This window comes from Bombina bombina, chromosome 5, assembly GCF_027579735.1.
Source record: "Bombina bombina isolate aBomBom1 chromosome 5, aBomBom1.pri, whole genome shotgun sequence".
NCBI lineage: Eukaryota > Metazoa > Chordata > Amphibia > Anura > Bombinatoridae > Bombina > Bombina bombina.
Genome location: NC_069503.1, coordinates 671,250,944 through 671,271,446, shown reverse-complemented (window position 1 = coordinate 671,271,446; position 20,503 = coordinate 671,250,944).

Sequence of the window (20,503 nt, the reverse complement as noted above, 5' to 3'; positions counted from 1 at the left end):
AGGATTCTCTCAGTTTAACTCAATGCTTTATTTCCTATACCTATCAAATTGAGCTTGCCTACAAATACAGTTATCTTCTCTTGGCTTATATATGATCCTATGAACTAAATAAACTGGGTTCCTATACCTTCCCAAGAATAAACCATACTCAGGCAATGTGATATCCTGGGGTCTACGAGAGACTTAGGCTATTTATTCTTGCTTACTTGCTAAGACTAGTTCTCCAATGTTTGTTTGGTAATGCAGTTAACCAGAGTTTGACCTTTCTATACTAGTCTAATAGACCTTTTCTAATGTTAACTTTATTATTTAAAAGTTCAAAGATATCTGTATTTAATGTTATATTTTAATCAAATGGTCCAAGAGTGGCCTTCATGTCACTACCAAGTACCGACATTTAACTGAGTCAGATGGTCCAAGAGAGACTAGAACAGTAGATACCTCAATGTTATTATCCTCCAGAAAAATGAGGTTTCATCTATGTTTATATGACCCTTCTATTCACATTTGACTATTTGTCACTACTAAGCGTGTTCTAATAAATACTACTAAAATACTAGCTAATATTTTCATATTGTTAACCATGTAGTTAGGCTTTGGTTCGATATTCGCACATTATTTTCACTTACCCTGAACACAACCTGTATGTTTATTTTTACTGTAAATGTTCATATATTATATATTGTAATAAGCAAAAAAAACTAATATTTAATTGGCAAAATATTATTTACATATCTGCTGCCCATATCTGGGGCTGATCTATACTATAATGTTATCAGTATGCCATATTATTTGTACCCTCTATATGCCATTTTTGTGATGCCATTAGTTATCTATAGGGTATATATCTTTGGTGGTTTAATATTAAATTACACCAAGATCTAACTATCATACTGTCCATAACTGGTATGCTATGATTGCAGGTAAAACACGTTATATCAGTCTGTTAATATCATGCTCTCCATGGCCTAGCTGTAGCAGTGCGGGTGACCTATCAACTGAGGCGCTATCATTCCTATTTGTGCCACCCATGTATTATACTATTTAATTTCATGACATAGTCCTGTGCCATACCAGAAAACTCCACCCCCCCCCACCCCTCACCCCCTCTCCTATTGAGAAACTATCCAACAAGCCACATATAAGCTACTGTTATAATTGAATCCCATGTTACCCACAACTCACCTTTATCATTATGGCAATCTTATTTATATATGATCTCATAATTTATATGTATCAACAGTGTTTAGTGGGCTTGGGTTCCCTTCCCTCAGCCGGCGAGGGTGGGAGGGATTCTGTGTAGTGATCTTGCAGACATAAAATTTTCCGTTCGCGAACGGCGAACGCAAACTTCCGAAAATGTTCGCGAACGGGTGAACCGGGCGAACCGCCATAGACTTCAATAGGCAGGCGAATTTTAAAACCCACAGGGACTCTTTCTGGCCACAATAGTGATGGAAAAGTTGTTTCAAGGGGACTAACACCTGGACTGTGGCATGCCGGAGGGGGATCCATGGCAAAACTCCCATGGAAAATTACATAGTTGATGCAGACAGGCCCATTTATCAAGCTCCGTACGGAGCTTGAAGGGCAGTGTTTCTGGCAAAACACAAGTTATGAAGCAGCGGTCTAAATTTCATAACCTTGTCCGCCTGCTCTGAGCAGGCGGACAGGAATCGCTGGAAATCAACCCCATCGAATACGATCGGGTTGATTGACACCTCCCTGCTGGCGTCAGCAGGGGGCGGCGTTGCACCAGCAGCTCTTGTTAGATGCGAAGAGCGTATTGCTCTCCGCATTTAGCGAGGTCTTGCGGACCTGATCCACAGTGTCGGATCAGGTCCGCAAGCCCTTTGATAAATGGGCCCCAGAGTCTGGTTTTAATCCATAAAGGGCATAAATCACCTAACATTCCTAAAATGTTTTGAATAACGTGCTTTAAAACATCAGGTATGATGTTGTATCGATCAGGTAGTGTAAGGGTTACGCCCGCTTCACAGTGACAGACCAAACTCCCCGTTTAACGCACCGCAAACAACCGCAAACAGTCCATTTGCACAACTGCAAACTCCCCATTTTGCACAAGGTTGGATACCAGGCTAGCCATGTCCCGTTCCTTGTCCTCACTGATGTCATTGAAGGTCTCTTCCTCCACCCAGCCACGTACAACACCAAGGGTCCCTGAAAGGTGACAACAAGCCCCCTGGGACGCCTGCTGTGTTTGGTCTTCCACCTCCTCAAAGCCACCTTCCTCCTCTGACTCCTCTTCTTCAGACTCCTCTCTCTGCATTGCCTCTCTCTGCATTATTATAAGGTGTGTTAAGTAGTACTATTCCTATCAGTTTAATCCCTGTTACGTCCCCTATCAGGGGACGTGTATATGGCATTGATTTTAGGAACCGGGAGATGGAAAAAGATGCTTGGTCGGTCCTCCTACTTCAAATTTGGGGCACTGTGCGTGCATTCTAATGTGCCACCAGATAGGAGTGGTGTGTTAAGTAGTTCTATTCTTATCAGTTTAATCCCTGTTACGTCCCCTATCAGGGGACGTGTATATGGCATCGATTTTAGGAACCGGGAGATGGAAAAAGATGCTTGGTCGGTCCTCCTACTTCAAATTTGGGGCACTGCACGTGCAATCTAATGTGCCACCAGATAGGAGTGGTGTGTTAAGTAGTACTATTCTTATCAGTTTAATCCCTGTTACGTCCCCTATCAGGGGACGTGTATATGGTATCGATTTTAGGAACCGGGAGATGGAAAAAGATGCTTTGTAGGTCCTCCTACTTCAAATTTGGGCACTGCGCGTGCAATCTAATGTGCCACCAGAGAGGAGTGGTGTGATAAGTAGTTCTATTCTTATCAGTTTAATCCCTGTTACGTCCCCTATCAGGGGACGTGTATATGACATCGATTTTAGGAACCGGGAGATGGAAAAAGATGCTTGGTCGGACCTCCTACTTCAAATTTGGGGCACTGCGCGTGCAATCTAATGTGCCACCAGATAGGAGTGGTGTGTTAAGTAGTACTATTCCTATCAGTTTAATCCCTATTATGTGCCTTTTTTTTGTTTGGTTTTTGAAGCCACAGTGCAGCACCAGAGGCCAGAAAAATTAGGCATGTACACATGCCTGAAAAATTAGGTATTGTTGCAGCCGCTGCTGTAGCAGCGGCCAGAAAAATTGATGTTTGTTTCCCAGGCAGAAAGTGCCCTAAAACATTGCGGCTTGAACCCTAGTTGGTGGCGGATAAGTCATGCAAGTCATCCGGCATTCAGAGATAAAATACAGCAGCCTGTGGACCATTTTTAGCCCAAGGCAGCTCATCTCATCAGGCCTTTTTTAGTCGAATGTATGGCCCACTGTCAGTCCCTTCGGGATCCATCCCTCATTCATCTTAATAAAGGTGAGGTAATCTAGACTTTTTTGACCAAGGCGACTTCTCTTCTCAGTGACAATACCCCCTGCTGCACTGAAGGTCCTTTCTGACAGGACACTTGAAGCGGGGCAGGCCAGAAGTTCTATCGCAAATTGGGATAGCTCAGGCCACAGGTCAAGCCTGCACACCCAGTAGTCAAGGGGTACATCGCTCCTCAGAGTGTCGATATCTGCAGTTAAGGCGAGGTAGTCTGCTACCTGTCGGTCGAGTCGTTCTCTGAGGGTGGACCCCGAAGGGCTGTGGCGATGCATAGAACTTAAAAAGCTCCGCATGTCCTCCATCAACAACACGTCTGTAAAGTGTCCTGTCCTTGCCGGCATGGTCGTGGGAGGAGGAGGATTACTTTCACCTCTTCCCCTGTTAAATTCCCGTTGTGCTGTGACATCACCCTTATACGCTGTGTAAAGCATACTTTTTAATTTATTTTGGAACTGCTGCATCCTTTCCGACTTGCTGTAATTCGGTAACATTTCAGGCACTTTATGCTTATACCGGGGGTCTAGTAGCGTGGACACCCAGTACAGGTCGTTCTCCTTCAGCCTTTTTATACGAGGGTCCCTCAACAGGCACGACAGCATAAAAGACCCCATTTGCACAAGGTTGGATGCCGAGCTACTCAGGTCCCGTTCCTCATCCTCAGTGATCTCACTGAAGGTATGTTCTTCCCCCAGCCACGTACAACACCACGGGTACCAGATAGGTGACAACGAGCACCCTGGGATGCCTGTTGTGGTTGGTCTTCCTCCTTCTCCTCCAAGCCACATTCCTCCTCTTACTCCTCTTCCTCACAATCCTCTTCCAGCGTTGCCGCAGGTCCAGCAAGCAATGCTGATAAGGCTGTTTGTGGTGGTGATGGTGACCACAACTCTTCCTCTCCCTCTTCACGCTCATCTACGGCCTGATCCAGCACTCTTCACAGGGCACGCTCCAGAAAGAAAACAAATGGTATGATGTCGCTGATGCTGCCTTCGGTGCGACTGACTAGGTTTGTCACCTCCTCAAAAGGACACATGAGCATACAGGCATTGCGCATGAGCGTCCAGTAAAGTGGCAAAAAAATTCCCAGCTCCGCAGAGGCTGTCCTAGCACCCCGGTCATACAAATAGTCGTTAATGGCTTTTTCTTGTTGGAGCAGGTGGTCGAACATTAGGAGTGTTGAATTCCAACAAGTCGGGCTGTCGCAAATCAAGCGCCTCACTGGCATGTTGTTTCGCCGCTGGATATCTGAAAAGTGCGCCATGGCCGTGTAGGAACACCTGAAATGGCCACACACCTTCCTGGCCTGCTTCAGGATGTCCTGTAAGAATGGGTACTTATGCACAAAGCATTGTACGATCAGATTATACACATGTGCCATGCACGGCACATTTGTCAACATGCCCAAATTCAATGCCGCCAACAAATTTCTTCCGTTGTCACAAACTACTTTGCTGATCTCCAGTTGGTGTGGAGTCAGCCACTGATCCACCTGTGCGTTCAGGGTGGACAGGAGTGCTGGTCCGGTGTGACTCTCTGCTTTCAGGCAAGTCAACCCCAAGACGGCGTGACACTGCCGTATCTGGGATGTGGAATAGTACCTGGGGAGCTGGGGGGGTGCCGTTGATGTGGAGCAAGATGCAGCAGCAGAAGAGGACTCACTCAAGGAGGTTATGGAAGAGGATGGAGTAGGAGGAGTAGAGGAGGTGGCAGCAGGCCTGCCTGCAAGTCATGGCGGTGTCACCAACTCCTCTGCAGAGCCACACATTCCATGCTTGGCAGCCATCAGCAGGTTTACCCAATGTGCAGTGTAGGGGATATACCTGCCCTGACCATGCTTTGCAGACCAGGTATCAGTGGTCAGATGGACCCTTGCCCCAACACTGTGTGCCAGACATGCCATTACTTCCTTTTGCACAATCGAGTACAGGTTGGGTATTGCCTTTTGTGCAAAGAAATTTCGGGCCGGGTACCTTCCACTGCGGTGTCCCAATAGCTACAAATTTTTGGAATGCCTCAGACTCCACCAGCTTGTATGGTAAAAGCTGGCAGGCTAAGAGTTCAGACAAGCCAGCAAGGGGGTGACTTTGTGACATTGGCTTCTTACGCTCAAACATGTCCTTGACAGACACCTGACTGTGGGCAGATGAGCAGGAACTGCTCAAGGCGAGAGACGGAGTGGCGGATGGTTGAGAGGGGGCAAGGAGGACAGCAGTGGTTGACGTGGCTGAAGATGCTGGACCAGGAGGAGGATGGCGGCTTTGAGTTTGTGTGCTGCTTGTACTCATGTGTTGATCCCATAGGCGTTTGTGATGTGTGATCATGTGCCTTCGCAAAGCAGTTGTACCTAGGTGGGTGTTGGACTTCCCACGACTCAGTTTCTTTTGGCACAGGTTGCAAATGGCATCGCTGTTGTCAGAGGCAGACACACAAAAAAAAATGCAACACTGCTGAGCTCTGCAATGACGGCATTCTGGTGGTGGCAACAGCATGCGTTGATTGGCGTGCTGTCTGGCTGACCCCAGGTGCCGATGCATGCTGTCTGACTGTGCCACTAGCTCCTTGCGACGACCTCCCCCTGCTTCCAACTCATCTCCTCCTCTCTGTCTCCCCGTCTGAACTTTCCCCCTCTTCTTCTTCTCTTCTAGCGGGCACCCCCGTGACATCCACAGATGCATCTTCATCATCAACCGCTTCACTGGTATCTGACAACTCAGCAAAGGAAGCAGCAGCGGGTACAATATCATCATCATCACACCGTACATCCATGTGTGTAATGCTGCCTGACTGAGACATATCCCTGTTATCTACATCCTCTGGCAATAATGCTTGCGCATCACTCATTTCTTCAAACTGATGTGTAAATAACTCCTCTGACAGATCAAGTGAAGTGGCTGTGGTGCTAGTGTTGGTGGTGGCGGCAGGCGGGCGAGTGGTAAATTGAGAGGTGCCCGAAGCTAAGCTGGAGGAGGATGGTGCGTCAAGGTTCCGAGCGGAAGCTGTGGAAGATTGGGTGTCCTGTGTTAGCCAGTCAACTATGTCCTCAGAACTTTTTGAGTTCAGGGTACGTGGCCTCTGAACACTGGGCATTATTCTAGGGCCAAAGGGAATCACAGCACCATGACCACGACGGCCCCTTCGGGGTTGCCTGCCTCTGCCTGTTATTTATTTTTCGATTAGTAGTACTATGCGTGCAAGCTACTGTGACAACAGATATGAGTGGCACTGTGCATTGGCAGAAGTTGGCAGAGTAGACGCTGTAGGCCTGACACACACGCTTGCAGACAACTAACTGCTATTCAATCTATTACAGTCAATTTTTTTTTTTTTTAAATGTACACTACTGTTACACCTGATATGAGTTGCACTGGTGTGACACTGTGCCCTGGCAGGCACTGAAACGCACACGCGTGAAGGAAACTTACTGCTATTATTTCACAGTCAAAAAAGTGTTGTTTTTTTTAAATGTACACTACTGTTACACCAGATATGAGTTGCACTGGTGTGACATTGTGCCCTGGCAGGCACTGAAACGCACACGCGTGAAGGAAACTGACTGCTATTATTTCACAGTCAAAAAAGTGTTTTGTTTTTTTTAAATGTACACTACTGTTACACCAGATATGAGTTGCACTGGTGTGACATTGTGCCCTGGCAGGCACTGAAACGCACACGTGTGAAGGAAACTGACTGCTATTATTTCACAGTCAAAAAAGTGTTGGTTTTTTTTAAATGTACACTACTGTTACACCAGATATGAGTTGCACTGGTGTGACACTGTGCCCTGGCAGGCACTGAAACGCACACGTGTGAAGGAAACTGACTGCTATTATTTCACAGTCAAAAAAGTGTTGTTTTTTTTAAATGTACACTACTGTTACACCAGATATGAGTTGCACTGGTGTGACATTGTGCCCTGGCAGGCACTGAAACGCACACGTGTGAAGGAAACTGACTGCTATTATTTCACAGTCAAAAAAGTGTTGTTTTTTTTTAAATGTACACTGCTGTTACACCAGATATGAGTTGCACTGGTGTGATACTGTACCCTGGCAGGCACTGAAATGCACACGTGTGAAGGAAACTGACTGCTATTATTTCAAAGTCAAAAAAGTGTTGGTTTTTTTTAAATGTACACTACTGTTACACCAGATATGATAAGAGAAAAAGGGGCCCAATGGCACTACTGAGATGTTATAGGGAATATAATTAGTAGTAATAGTTATTTAAATAATAACTTGGAGGAAATTAACGTACATGTGTTCCTCCTAATGTTACGTGATGCAAACGTCGGTGCTGTCTACCGGTTAATGAGAAAACAAAAGAAGATCAAAGTCTTCAGAAAATGTACACATTTATAGCACTCAAATTCCCTGAATGTAGAATACGACTGAGTTACAATTGGCAGGTGTACAGGAAAATTTAAAATATAACTTTTATTGTAACTTTTAAAAAATGTAGAACAATACACATTAAAAACACAGGAATAGTGATGTCCCGAACTGTTCGCCCGCGAACTGTTCCCTGCGAACATAGCTTGTTCGCGTTCGCCGCCGCGGGCGAACATATGCGATGTTCGATCCGCCCCCTATTAGTCATCATTGAGTAAACTTTGTCCCTGTATCTCACAGTCTGCAGACACATTACAGCCAATCAGCAGCAGACACTCCCTTCCAGACCCTCCCAGGTCCCGGGCAGCAGCCATTTTAGAATCATTGTGATGCAGCTTTTGAAGAGAGAGGAGGTTTATTGTTGCAGCTCCTGATTTTATATGGAAATTCATAGCTAGGCTAGTCTATTCAGTCTCCACTAAAGTCCTGAAGGACTCATCTGATCTCTGCTGAAAGGACAGCACCCCAAAAAGCCCTTTTCAGGGCTAAATTTTTTTTATATTTTTTTTGCATAGTGTTAGAACTCCAGTCGTTTTTTTTTTTGCATTTGCCTGCCTGCCACCAGCCTGTATGTGAGCCTCACAGCATATATTGTGCCAACTTGCTCACTGCCACCACTCATATCTGGTGGTTTTACATTATTTTAAATTAAAAAAAAAAAAACTTTTACATTAGTTTGCTAATTGCAAGTTTAATCTAATTTTATTTTCCATCAGGCCTGTGTGCCAGGCCTACAGCAAGCATATACTGTTATTAATTGCCCTGTGCAATCACTCATATCTGGTGGTTTAACATTATTTTAAATAAAAAAAAAAAAAAACTTTTACATTAGTTTGCTAATTGCAAGTTTAATCTAATTTCATTTACCATCAGGCCTGTGTGCCAGGCCAACAGCAATCATATACTGTGATTAATTGCTCTGTGCAACCACTCATACCTGTTTGTTTAACATTATTTAAAAAAAAAAAAAAAAATCTTTTACATTAGTTTGCTAATTGCAAGTTTAATCTAATTTCATTTACCATCAGGCCTGTGTGCCAGGCCAACAGCAAGCATATACTGTGATTAATTGCTCTGTGCAACCACTCATACCTGTTGGTTTAACATTATTTAAAAAAAAATAAAAAAATCTTTTACATTAGTTTGCTAATTGCAAATTTAATCTAATTTTATTTTCCATCAGGCCTGTGTGCCAGGCCTACAGCAAGCATATACTGTGCTTAATTGCTCTGTGCAACCACTCATATCTGGTGGTTTAACATTATTTTAAATTAAAATAAAAAAAACTTTTACATTAGTTTGCTAATTGCAAGTTTAATCTAATTTCATTTACCATCAGGCCTGTGTGCCAGGCCAACAGCAAGCATATACTGTGATTAATTGCTCTGTGCAACCACTCATACCTGTTGGTTTAACATTATTTAAAAAAAAAAAACAAAAAAAAACTTTTACATTAGTTTGCTAATTGCAAGTTTAATCTAACTTCATTTTCCATCGTTATTGCAAACAATTTATTAATGTTAGGTGATTTAGGCCCTTTAGGGGTTAAAAGCAGACCCTGCATCAACTATGTAATTTTTCATGGGAGTTTTGACATGGATCCCCCTCCAGCATGCCACAGTCCAGGTGTTAGTACCCTTGAAACAACGTTTCCATCACTATTGTGGCCAGAAACAGTCCTTGTGGGTTTTAAAGTTCGCCTGCCTATTGAAGTCAATGGCGGTTCGAAATTTTTAGGTTCGCAACATCGCTACATAGGAATAGTGTTAGTTAAAAAGAGGAGAGAGTGGTAATAGGGGTTTGGATCACCGACTTAGCAGCGATTAATCCTTGCAATTTGCAATTTATCAGGAAGTTGTAATAATGAAAACTGAGAGTAAATATATGGTTCCTCAATCAGATGGTTGATCCTTGTTTATGTATCACAAGGGTCAAGTACAATAATTAGTTCAGGCACTATTGTTGATTACAGGGTGGTTTAACATGAGAGACCATGCATGGGTAGTTAGTATGATACAACACTTATGTTAATGTATATGATTATGGCATATTTGTGATATACCATGTACTTGGTTTGACAGTTGGTATTTTTGGATAGTCTAAATATCATACATCATGCATGAATATTTCCTCTGACGTTCCTATTTGATTATTTTGTGACAGTAATAATTTTTTACAACTTGCAATTGTTGCTGTATAAACCCAGGGTGGTAATTATTCAGAACAAATATATCATTCTCTATCAGGATTAATGTACCAACTAAATGACCAGGACTACTGTTTATATTGGTAGTGATCAATGTGAAGTATCCCTGTATTAATAGATATTTATATCTCTTAACAATTCCTGAAATTAGCCCAGGACACTGAACAGGTGGTAAATTAAATCATAGTATATTACAATGCGTTCTGAATCACTAATATTGGGTTAAATTAGTGTCTAAGGGTTAAATTGTCCTGTTAATATATATCCCACATATAGTGTACCAATATTGCTGTGTATTGCTATTGTCTGCAAATATTGCTTGTTACGATTTGCTAAGCTGTTATGAGAACTGTCCGAGACAGATCAGGTTTGCTATATACCTGTTCCCTGGTCCGTTAACAACACGTGTGAAGGAAACTGACTGCTATTATTTCACAGTCAAAAAAGTGTTGTTTTTTTTTAAATGTACACTACTGTTACACCAGATATGAGTTGCACTGGTGTGACGCTGTGCCCTGGCAGGCAGGCACTGAAACGCACACGTGTGAAGGAAACAGAATGCTATTATTTCACAGTCAAAAAAGTGTTTTGTTTTTTTTAAATGTACACTACTGTTACACCAGATATGAGTTGCACTGGTTTGACACTGTGCCCTGGCAGGCCCTGAAACGCACACGCATGAAGGAAACTGACTGCTATTATTTCACAGTCAAAAAAGTGTTTTTTTTTTAAAATGTACACTACTGTTACACCAGATATGAGTTGCACTGGTGTGACACTGTGCCCTGGCAGGCAGGCACTGAAACGCACACGCGTGAAGGAAACTGACTGCTATTATTTCACAGTCAAAAAAGTGTTTGTTTTTTTTAAATGTACACTACTGTTACACCAGATATGAGTTGCACTGGTGTGACACTGTGCCCTGGCAGGCAGGCACTGAAATGCACACGCGTGAAGGAAACTGACTGCTATTATTTCACAGTCAAAAAAGTGTTGTTTTTTTTAAATCTACACTACTGTTACACCAGATATGAGTTCCACTGGTGTGACACTGTGCCCTGGCAGGCAGGCACTGAAACGCACATGTGTGAAGGAAACTGACTGCTATTATTTCACAGTCAAAAAAGTGTTTTTTTTTTTAATGTACACTACTGTTATAACAGATATGAGTGGTGGCACTGGGCAAGTGGGCACAGTATACTCTGTGAGCCTGACACACATGCTGGCAGGCAGGCAACTGCAATTAGATTACACAGAAAAAAAAAAAAAGAAGACTGATGTTCTAGCCCTAAAAAGGGCTTTTTGGGGTGCTGTCCTTACAGCAGAGATCAGATGAGTCCTTCAGGACTGTAGTGGACACTGAATACACTAGCCTAGCTATCGATTTCCCTATTAAATCAGAGGCAGCTGCACTGTCCCTCCTCTCACTAAGAATGCAGCTTCCGACTGAATCTAAAATGGATGCTGTCCAGGAGATGGGAGGGTCTGGGAGGGAGGGTCTGCTGCTGATTGGCTGGAATGTGTCTGCTGACTGTGAGGTACAGGGTCAAAGTTTACTCAATGATGACGAATAGGGGGCGGACCGAACATCGCATATGTTCGCTCGCCGCGGCGAACGCGAACAAGCTATGTTCGCCGGGAACTATTCACCGGCAAACTATTCGCGACATCACTAATTTCTGAGTAATAATTTGAAGTAATAATACCCAGACTCACACACATCACTTATTCCATAACATACAGTGTCTCTTTAACAAGGATTATTAGTTCCATCAGCCTACCTTAGCCAATATGGGTACGTTTGTTATACTTAAATAGCATTTATTGTTTTCGGGAGTCAAGCCCAACCACATTGTCCCCTTCGCCCCCCCTCTATACTTATAGCGGTGTTTACCCGCTGAACATTTGCCTTATCCTGAAACTTCCTATACTTTATTTTACATATATAATTTCTGTGGTTATCATTTTCGTAGCAATGATGTTTCCTATATCAGTTGGTTCATGAGTAGCCATCAAACTAACCACTGTTAAATGCTATCATCTATATGTTAAAAAACGAGATTCTCAAACTTACGATAACCCTGTGATCTATCATTATCATGAGTCGACATCTGGAACGTATTGGTCAATTATGTTTCCACTGAGAAGACACAACTTTAATGGTTCATGTATGTTACTTGTTATGTTATTTTCATGATGTTTATGTATCAAGAATATCAATAAAAGATAATTTAAAAAAATAAAAAAAGGGTCTTTTGTAGGGCAGTGCCCTAAAGAAATCAGCTCTTTTACCTGTAAAAAAATACACATTTTTTTTTACCTGGGTGAAGACGTCGCCGCCTGGATGTCCAGACTTCTGGAGTTAGTGTTCGTATTTTTTTTTTTTTTTTTTGCATGTTTTTTTTTTAGATTAGGGATGGGCAGTTTGAAAAATAACTAAATGCCCTTTTAAGGGCAATGCAAAAGAGCTGAATGCCCTTTTAAGGGCAATGCCCCTGCAAATGCCCCTTTATTTTTTTATTTTTTTTTATGGGGTTGGTTGGGGGGTGGTTTTTACTGTTGGGACTTTGTATTTTTTTTTACAGGCAAAAGAGCTGATTTCTTTAGGGCAATGCCCTACAAAAGGCCCTTTTAAGGGCTATTGGTAGTTTATTGTAGGCTAGGGGGTGTTTTTATTTTGGGGGGCTTTTTATTTTTATAGGGCTATTAGATTAGGTGTAATTGTTTTTATTTTTGATAACTTTGTTTATTTTTTTCTGTAATCTTAGTATTTTTTCTTTTTCGTGATTTTCGTGTTATTTTTGGTAAACATTCGCCTAGATTTAGAGTTTTGCGGCCAAAGGGGTGCGTTAGCTACGCGTGTTTTTTTTCAACGCTGGTATTTAGAGTTCTCTGAAGGGCTGCGTTAGGCTCCAAAAAGGGAGCGTACAGGCATATTTACCGCCACTTCAACTCCCAATACCAGCGTTGCTTACTGTCGCGGCCAGCTTCAGAAACGTGCTCGTGCACGATTTCCCCATAGGAAACAATGGGGCAGTTTGAGCTGAAAAAAAAAACCTAACACCTGCAAAAAAGCAGCGTTCAGCTCCTAACGCAGCCCCATTGTTTCCTATGGGGAAACACTTCCTAAGTCTGCACCTAACACCCTAACATGAACCCCGAGTCTAAACACCCCTAGCCTTACACTTATTAACCCCTAATCTGCCGACCCCGCTATCGCTGACCCCTGCATATTAATATTAATCCCTAATCTGCTGCCCCTAACATCACAGACCCCTATATTATATTTATTAACCCCTAATCTGCCCCCCCCCAACGTCGCCGCTACCTACCTACACTTTTTAACCCCTAATCTGCCGACCGGACCTCACCGCTACTATAATAAATGTATTAACCCCTAATCCGCCTCACTCCCGACTCAAAAACCCTATAATAAATTTTATTAACCCCTAATCTGCCCTCCCTAACATCGCTGACACCTAACTTCAAGTATTAACCCCTAATCTGCCGACCGGACCTTGCCGCTACTCTAATAAATGTATTAACCCCTAAAGCTAAGTCTAACCCTAACACTAACACCCCCCTAAGTTAAATATAATTTAAATCTAACGAAATAAAATAAATCTTATTAACTAAAGTATTCCTATTTAAAACTAAATACTTACTTGTAAAATAAACCCTAATATAGCTACAATATAACGAATAATTATATTGTAGCTATTTTAGGATTTATATTTATTTTACAGGCAACTTTGTATTTATTTTAACTAGGTACAATAGCTATTAAATAGTTATTAACTATTTAATAGCTACCTACTTAAAATAATTACAAAATTACCTGTAAAATAAATCCTAACCTAAATTACAATTAAACCTAACACTACACTATCAATAAAGTAATTAAATAAATTACCTACAATTCCATACAATTAAATAAACTAAACTAAATTACAAAAAAAACCCCACTAAATTACAAAAAATAAAAAAAGATTACAAGAATATTAGGCTAATTACACCTACTCTAAGCCCCCTAATAAAATAAAAAAGCCCCCCAAAATAATAAAGGTCTCTACCCTATTCTAAATTAAAAAGTAACCAGCTCTTTTACCAGCCCTTAAAAGGGCTTTTTGCGGGGCATGCCCCAAAGTAATCAGCTCTTTTACCTGTAAAAAAAATACAACCCCCCCACACATTAAAACCCACCACCCACATACCCCTACTCTAACCCAAACCCCCCTTAAATAAACCTAACACTGCCCCCCGGAAGATCTCCCTACCTTGAGTCGTGTTCACCCAGCCAGGCACCGATGGACCAAAAGAGGACAGCCGGAGCGGCAGAAGTCTTCATCCTATCCGGGCAGAAGAGGACATCCGGACCGGCAGATATCTTCATCCAAGCGGCATCTTCTATCTTCATCCATCCGGAGCGGAGCCATCTTCTTCCAGCCGACGTGGATCCATCCTCTTCAACTGACGCCTACTCGCCGAATGAAGGTTCCTTTAAATGACGTCATCCAAGATGGCGTCCCTCGAATTCCGATTGGCTGATAGGATTCTATCAGCCAATCGGAATTAAGGTAGGAAAAATCTGATTGGCTGATCCAATTAGCCAATCAGATTGAGCTCGCATTCTATTGGCTGATCGGAACAGCCAATCGGATTGAACTTGAATCTGATTGGCTGATTGGATCAGCCAATCAGATCTTTCCTACCTTAATTCCGATTGGCTGATAGAATCCTATCAGCCAATCGGAATTCGAGGGACACCATCTTGGATGACATCATTTAAAGGAACCTTCATTCGGCGAGTAGGCGTCGGTTGAAGAGAATGGATCCGTGTCGGCTGGAAGAAGATAGAAGATGCCGCTTGGATGAAGATGTCTGCCGGTCCGGATGTCCTCTTCTGCCCGGATAGGATGAAGACTTCTGCCGCTCCGGATGTCCTCTTTTGGTCCATCGGTGCCCAGCTGGGTGAACACGACTCAAGGTAGGGAGATCTTCAGGGGGGTAGTGTTAGGTTTATTTAAGGGGGGTTTGGGTTAGAGTAGGGGTATGTGGGTGGTGGGTTTTAATGTTGAGGGGGTTGTATTTTTTAGTTAATAACTATTTAATTGCTATTGTACCTAGTTAAAATAAATACAAAGTTGCCTGTAAAATAAATATAAATCCTAAAATAGCTACAATATAATTATTTGTTATATTGTAGCTATATTAGGGTTTATTTTACAGGTAAGTATTTCGTTTTAAATAGGAATACTTTAGTTAATAAGATTTAATTTATTTTGTTAAATTAAAATTATATTTAAGTTAGGGGGTGTTAGGGTTAGAGTTAGACTTAGCTTTAGGGGTTAATACATTTATTAGAGTAGCGGCGAGGTCTGGTCGGCAGATTAGGGGTTAATAAGTGTAGGTAAGGTAGCGGCGACGTTGGGGGGGCAGATTAGGGGTTAATACTATTTATTATAGGGTTTGCGAGGCGGGAGTGCGGCGGTTTAGGGGTTAATAACTTTATTAGAGTAGCGGCGAGGTGTGGACGGCAGATTAGGGGTTAATAAGTGTAGGTAAGGTAGCGGCGACATTGGGGGGGCAGATTAGGGGTTAATAAATATAATATAGGGGTCGGCGATGTTAGGGGCAGCAGATTAGGGGTACATAGGTATAATGTAGGTTGCGGCGTTGTCCGGAGTTGAAGATTAGGGGTTAATAGTATAATGCAGGTGTCAGCGATAGCGGGGGTGGCAGATTAGGGGTTAATGAGTGTAAGGTTAGGGGTGTTTAGATTTGGGGTTCATGTTAGGGTGTTAGGTGCAGACTTAGAAAGTGTTTCCCCATAGGAAACAATGGGGCTGCGTTGGGAGCTTAACGCTGCTTTTTGCAGGTGTTAGTTTTCTTTTCATCCCAAACTGCCCCATTGTTTCCTATGGGGGAATCGTGCACGAGCACGTTTTGCCAGCTTACCGCTACCATAAGCAACGCTGGTATTGAGGGTTGAAGTGGCGGTACATTTGGCTCAACGCACCCTTTTTGGAGCCTAACGCAGCCCTTCAGACAACTCTAAATACCAGTGTTGTCTTAAGGTTGCGTTGGGAAAAAAAGCTGCGTTAACTACGCGGGTCTTTACCGACAAAACTCTAAATCTAACCGTAAGACTTTTGTTTTACTATGATTGCACAGTACCTTTGCTTGAATATTAAACATACAGACTGATGATCACTAGAGCCTAAGTTCTCACCCACAGACATCTCAAATACTATATCACTGTTTGTAAGTACTAAATCTAATATAGTTCCTTTACGTGTTGGTTCTTTTACTAGTTGCTCAAGAGATTCCCCCTATAAAGATTCCAGAATATATTTACTTCTAGTTGATTTCACAACAGGTACTTCCCAGTCTACATCAGGCATATTAAAGTCCCCCACTACTATAACATTGCCCTTTATTGTAATTTTGGCTATTTCATCAATTAATAAATTGTCTGATGCTTCATCCTGTAATGGTGGTCTATATACTACTCCTATTCTAAACACCTGTTTCCCTTCAGTTTCTATAGTTACCCAAACAATTTCTACATTGTAATTTTTTTCTACAATTTCAGTTACTTTAATATTTTCTTTCACGTTCAGAGCAACTCTGCACCCTTTTTTTCCTACTCAATTTTTTTTTATTTTTTATAAATATTTATTTTATTGAGATTCTTAGTGCAGTTACAACCAAAAGTAATATAACACTGTATAACTGTAACAGATAAAGTTCAGAAACTAACATAAAGTTAATGGTTACATCTTTGTTAGCACATCATAGATTACAGTCTAATACATGGGAAAACATATATGCAAAACTATTGATTATTAAAGTCTGTTGAGAATCTCATTTTCTGAATTACAAACATAACATCGACTGATCAATGGTTAATGTGATGGTTCAGAATCAAACCAATTGATATAGGCACTAAGGAACAATAACAATGATAACCATAAGAAAAAGGATAGCATAGTTTATAAAATTGTAATCATTTTTTGGTAAATTAACAAGGCAATCTGAATTTATCTGACACCTATAACTCCATCATGTATGCATACCTCAAAAAGGGAGGGGATATAAGATGAGACCATTTATTATGGATTATCTAAACGCTGGGGAAAAGGGGAGAAAATAAAAAAATAAAAAAAATAAAATCAGAGTGGTTCTCCAAATGTAGGGTGTTACACATCAAACAAAATGGTCCCCCTCGCCCTCCCCCCCAGCCCCTCCCGGCGTGTGTCCAATTTAGTCCAGATACTATAGTAAAGGTCTAATTTATTCAGCATCCTGAAAGCGTATAACTCCATTTCCTTTATAAATTCCATAATAGCTACTATCTTAAGGAAGGAGGGTGGGGAAGTTTGCTTCCAGTCTCTGGCTATCGCCAGTTTAGTGGCCACTAGTAAATATATCATGAGGGCTCTATCCATTTCACTAATGTTAGACACTCCATTATGAAGAAGGCCCAGGGAAGGAGATATTTGTACCGAGATGCCTACATCATTAAGAGTTTGGAACACCAATCTCCATAAGCCCCTAATCTTGGGGTATTCCCACCAAATGTGTACATAAGCTCCTAGGTTTCCACAGTCTCTCCAACACAGGGGTGAGGACTTGTAAAATTTATATAATGTGGTGGGGACCAAATGCCATTAAACAGTGACCTTATAATAAACTTCCCACAATGTTGCACAATGTAAAAGCTTCCTAGCAAACACTAGCTCTCAAAACCATCCCTCCGGGGTGGTCTCAACGTGCAGATCTCTATCCAAAGCCCGGTACTGATTAAGCTTAGTCAGGGTGGTAGGAGTTGTTAGAACACTATAATGAAAATATAGGGAACCTTTAAGAGGTCTATTCAACAACCACCTGTTCTGCCACTTAGAGGGTGCTCTCAATTTGCGACCATCCAAGCTCCAAGAGACGAGCAGGGCTGTTAGGCGGATGCATTCAAAATGCAGTGACTGGGTAAGGGAAAACTTCTCCATCGCAGAATGGAAATCCATTATTTTCCCCTCTCGGTATAAAACAGAAATGGGAAGATCCACAGTATCCGCCCATACGGAGAGATGGGTCTCAGGGAGAGATACTAATATGGTGCGTATCTTGTATGCAGGGGAGGGGTGAGGAGCTACATCAGGTAAATGCTTTTTCGAGTCCCAGTGCATGAGTTTCGTTAGAATCAATGGATGATCAATGTGAAGGGCTTTACGCAAATGGGGAGGGATCCAGGGCAAGTCCCCCAGGGAGATACCTCTAGGCAACAAAGATTGCTCCAACTCCTGCCACCTGAAGATGGCCGCCGGCGTAGACCAGCTCGCTAGGTGGGAAAGGCGAGCAGCATCATAATACAACAGAATGCTGGGGTAAGAAAGCCCCCCTCTACTTATTGGTTTCTGTATCGTTGTCGTGGCAGTGCGGGGGCGCTTCCCTCTCCAAACATAAACAGAAATTATACTTTGTAACCTATTAAGAATGGTCCTGGGGATCATGAGGGGTATACAGTGAAACATGTATGTCAGTTTAGGCAAAAAGCCATCTTTATTGCGGTGATTCTGCCAGTCCATGAAAGTTCTCTAAATTCCCATCCATCTAGGAGCTTCTGAAATTCTGGGAGTCGCTCCGAAAAGTTTTTCAAGGTGGTCGTGTTTAAATCTGCACTTAAATATATGCCGAGATGCTTTAGTGACTGAGAGGACCATTTAAAAGGGTATTTACGCTGTAGTTTGTCAAGTGTAAACTGTGATATATTTATGTGTAAGACGTTTGTCTTTGTAAAATTAAGTTTGTACCCGCTGTGTTCGCTATAGGAAGTTATAACATCGAATACTGCCGGCATAGATGTCTCAGGTGAAGTCAATAAAAGAGTCATATCATCAGTGAATAACGCAATTTTATGCTGTGAAGTGCCAAACATCATTCCTGAGACGTCAGGATTACATCTAATTGCCTGGGCTAGATGTTCAATGATGAGTGTAAACAGGAGAGGGGACAACGGGCACCCCTGACGAGTCCCATTAGTAATAGGAAAGTTCTCTGACATGAATCCCTCTCCCCTCACTCAGGCTATAGGTTGAGAATACAACGCACAAATCGCCATGATAAACTGCTGAGGTATACTAAAGGTCCTCAAAACCTCCCATAAATAATCCCACTTGACCCTATCGAACGCCTTCTTGGCATCTAATGACAGGGCCAGGAGGGGAATGTTTTGTCTTTTCGCTTAAAATAAAATTGACTGAATCCATCGCATATTATCTGGCCCCTCCCTGCCAGGCACAAACCCAACTTGATCTTTATGAATTATACTCAGGATTTCTCTTGCTAACCTGTTTGCAAGAATCTTAGAATATAATTTGATATCAGTATTAATAAGAGAGATGGGTCTGTAGCTCTGGCAGAGCTGAGGGTCCTTATCTGGCTTAAGAATAGTGATAATATCGGCTTGTAAAAATTCTTCCAGGATAATGCCAGAGGCTGCAAAATCATTAAAAGTCTTCAGCAATAAAGGACTAAGGGTATCCATGAAGATCTTAAAGAACTTTCCGTAAAAACCCATCAGGACCCGGGGATTTTCCCGGTTTAACTTGTTTAATAACTTTCGTAAATTCAGACATGAAGATGGGAGCTCTCAGTCGATCAGCTTGCTCCGAATCTAGTTTCGGAAGCTGTAATGCTTTTAGATATTCAAAACTAAAATTGTTACTGACATATTCACACTGTGAGCTCTTTAAGTTATAAAGCGCAGCATAGTAGGAGCAAAATGCCTCTCCAATAGCCATAGGAGAATTAACGAGGCCATTGTCCATCTTAATTGCAGGAATGCGCCTCTGTGCTCGCCTTTGTCGGAGCTTGCTTGCTAGTAAGGCATTTGCCTTATTATTCTGAGAGTAGTATAACTGTTGAAACCTACTGAGCATACGTTGGGTTTTCAAGAACTCTAGCTGCTTAATGTCTGCGCAAACTTTCTCAAGTTGTGCTAAACCAGAGAGAGTAGGATTATTTTTTTGGATATTAGAGACGGATCTATATAGACACACCTATTCCGTCATGGATTTACCCATGTTCTTACGTAGGGCTGAAGCCTGCTTCATGCAAAGACCTCTTACAAAAGCCTTAAGGGAAGCCCAGACATACTGAATGGAGGTTTGGCCGTTATCATTGAGAGCTATAAACTTGGTTACTTGCGCCTTGAACTTCTGTTGTGCAACAGGATCTCTCATGAACCAGTCATCATATCTCCATAGCGCACCTATGGACTTAGTGGGAGGATTTAAAGTCATGGTCACCGGGTCAAGATCTGACCATGCTGTTAACTTTATGCTAGAGGTATATGTTATATTTAGCCTCTGGGATTCTACAAAGAAATGATCAATCCAGGAGAACGTCCAATGTGGATTAGAATAGAATGTGAAGTCCCTATCAGTAGGCCTTAAAGCCCTCCAGACATCATATAGCCCATACTGGGACA